Source organism: Ochotona curzoniae, unplaced genomic scaffold (assembly GCF_017591425.1).
Source record: "Ochotona curzoniae isolate NIBS_2020 unplaced genomic scaffold, NIBS_Ocur_1.0 contig_1274, whole genome shotgun sequence".
NCBI classification, from domain to species: Eukaryota; Metazoa; Chordata; class Mammalia; order Lagomorpha; family Ochotonidae; genus Ochotona; species Ochotona curzoniae.
The window spans coordinates 2,700,355-2,703,741 of NW_024465023.1; the positions used below are offsets into that span (position 1 = coordinate 2,700,355).

The 3,387-nt window shown below is 41.9% G+C and overlaps 1 non-coding gene across 1 annotated transcript; it reads right to left on the reverse strand.

Annotated features, from left to right (window-relative positions):
• Positions 1-2,322: 2,322 nt before the first annotated feature.
• LOC121171932 lies at positions 2,323-2,454 on the reverse strand. Its single transcript, XR_005886182.1, has one exon. It is a non-coding gene; the product is annotated as a small nucleolar RNA SNORA9 (small nucleolar RNA).
• Between the last annotated feature and the right edge of the window lie 933 nt (positions 2,455-3,387).

The window sequence follows — 3,387 nt, forward strand, 5'->3', positions numbered from 1 at the left end:
GCTCAGAATTAGTTTAGAATGAGTAGCTGGCAGGGGGAGTTTCACATACAAATGATATTGAAGCTGAACCCAGGTGATGGAACTATGTGAAAGCTAAAGAAGACAAAGGGGCAAGGAAAGACATTCTAGCGGGCAGGGAAATAAAGTGGGAAGACCCTCTGTCAGAAAAGAGCATAGGGTGTTTTATGTGTTTTAGAAAAGGTGAGCATGCCTAAATCCAAGTGAGGCCAAAAAGGGCAGCCAGAGATGTAACTGGAGTGACAAATAAAGGCCAGATTGTGGAGGGTCCCAAGGACCATGGACAGAAGAAGGGCTTTATTCAAATGACAAGATAATGCTCATTCAAATTCAGTTCAACACTGCATCCCTGGCATGGTTGGCCACGGGATTTACTTTACTTGGCAGACTGTGGACAGAAGGGGTGTGCAGCACTTTGAGTATAAGCTTCAGGAGTAATTGCATGCTGTGCCACAGTCCCTTTTCTCTCTGCCACAGCAACTTGCCATTTTGTGTGGTGATGGCCCTTTGGCCTGGGTCCAGCCATTTAAAGGAACAGTGCCTCAGCTGAACCTCCTCCAATTCCAGTCTCAAGTTCAGACCCCCAGTCTCAGGTCATGTTCAGACCTATTATGTGTGCCTTCTCCACTTATAGCCAAAATATTAAAACTAAAATAAGCCTGGAGGTATGTCTTTTGGCTCTACACAAGTGGCTTTTTCTGGGGTTGAGATTTCTTAGTTAAACACATTTTTTGAGTTGTTGTGAAGGAGAACAAGATTCCATCACAGTATGGAATTTGCATTAAGAAATTTTTACATTACATATATTTAAATAATTAAGTTCAAGATATGTCTATGTAACTGTATATAATAATAGGAAATAATTTGTTTTATAGTTTTAATTGAAAATTCACTTAAGATACCTGTAAAAACATACACAGAACATGAAATCTGGTTTGTGTCTTTCAAACACTTGCTGTAGAATATATTGTCTATCCCTATTGTATACATAAATAGGTGGTTAAAATATTAGAATAATTTCATTTTCCTTTGGGATTTATAACTAACCCCTCAAGAAGAGGGCGAAGGAAGCAAAATCAGCTCCATTCGAGGTGAGCCCACAAGCCCTTCAACCCGTGCCGCTTGAGAGCATGAGGAAAGAAAAGAGCTTTCAGAAAACACTTAGCAGGAGTTGAATGAGTTCTCAGCTTAAAGTGCTACAAGACTAGAGAAAGGTGGACAAAATACCAATTTGAGCTCTGAAAATAAAGGACTACAGTTAGGGTCAATCATAATGGCAGGCATATTATTTTGGAATTCAGAATTGAAGATGTACAATGACTATCACATAAGATTGCTGAAACCGAGAGTGAAAGGAGAGACAAACAGTGCTTCCTAAATATTTATTTTTCTAAGGAAATGCTCTAGAAAATAGGTTGGCAGACTATTAATATGTTCAGTAAGTTTGGAGAATATAGCTCTTGATTTCTTTATATCAGCAATCATATTTAACAGGCTATGTTGTGACGTTGGTAAGGTCATTTTTGGCCAAGCTGGAAAATGCTAATGCCTGTCAGGAGAGTAAAAGGTGAGCAAGGATTCGCTAGTCTTCTGGGAGAGAGTGTGACTGAATTTGATACTTAAAAGAAAATTTTAAGTCCATTAGGAAAGTCAGACAAGGCAAAGAATTTTGCAAAAGTATCATCAAGGAATTGTTCCATATTTTAATTTCTCCACAGTGGTGAAATGTCAATTATATAGCCATGTCACTTGTCTCATTTGTTGAAATGACTTAGAGATTGCAGAAATACCAAGTTCTTTTTTTCACCCTTTAAAAACTATTTTTATTAAATATTAAATCTTCCTGTTCATCCATGAGAGGGCCTGAGTCTGGACAGGCTTGTTGGTTCTGCACGTAGAGGACATAGTGCCATCCCTTGGGTGAAACAAGGCCTAGGACAAACACCCCACCAGCTGTGTCACCACAAGCACATCTTGGCCTGAGTGTCTGCACCCTGGACTATGAGGTTTACATACACCCCGGAGGCCTGCCCATGCACAGGCTCCATGGAATTGTCTTTCCCAGCTCTGGCATCCTGATGGTCACTGCTGGACCCTGAGGAATGGCACCTTGTCACACACGCTGGGGTGGTGACTCAGAGCAGAGCTGCTGCAAATGTTGGAGATGACTCTCCTCACAGCTAAGGAAGCAACCGAGAGCTTTCTGGATCCTCAATACTGGCTGTCGTGAATGAGAACTTGGTTTTAATGCTGTGTGCTACATCTGACAGTGCACCCAGCAAGAGACCCAGGGAAAGAGCAGGCGACTACCTGAAAGTTCTATAACCTCACTCTGGATGGAACATGGCAAGGCCTCAAACCATTCTGAATTGCCCTGGCAAGGACTGCAAAAATGCACTAGGCCACAGCAGGTCCCAGCATGCTGGAGGCTTCCTGAGAAATGCCAAGTTCTTAAATAGAAAACTATATTCCTATGAGAGAGCATTAGATTCCAACCAGGTCTTCAACGTTTTGTTTTTGATCAGGAATCAACAAATTTTCCATACAGGGCTGATGTGTTAGGCAGAATAATAGCACCCAAGATGTTGACATCCTAACCCTTAGAGAGCCTGTGGATACACCACTTTAACTATGAATATGTCCAAAAGGGTGGTGGGCTAGGGTGGGGGCGGGGAGCATGGAAATGTAGTTAAGGTAAGGAACTTCAGACAGTGAGCTTAAGCTAATTATAGCAGTCTTTAAATTCAGACAAGCATTCCCAGCAGTGGCCAGAGGGAGCAACAGCTGTGTTAGAATAGTCATAGAGTTGCAAATCTGCTGGCTTTGAAGATGGAGGAGCAGACGTAAGCCAATGTGGGTGTCCTCCAGAAGCTGGAAATCACAAGGGAACAGCTTCTCCCCTGCAATTACCAGAAAGGACAGCCAACTCGGCCAATACCTTGTCTTTAATTCCCTGTAACATATTTCTAACCTACAGAATTGTGCCATAACAACTTTGTGTTGTTTGAAACCACCCTACTGGTAGTAACCTGGTGGCAATGAATCTAGCCAGATGGTAAATATTTTGGGCTTCAAGAGCTGCACAGTCCCTGCCACAGTAACTCAGCTCTAGAACTGCAGACCAAAAGCAACCACAACTATGTTTAAGTGAATGGGCCTGACTGTGATCCAATACAACTTTATAACAATTGTCTGTGGAGCTTTAGTTTGCTAATTCCCATTTTAGATGTCTAGGAGGCATAAGAATTCATCTTCTTGTGTCCTCTGAGCCACAACCCACAGTCAGAAAGCTTGCTTACAAAACTTACAATGTACATCTACTCAAGTGCAGAACAAAAGTCTGACACAAGATTTAACAAACCAGGTTAT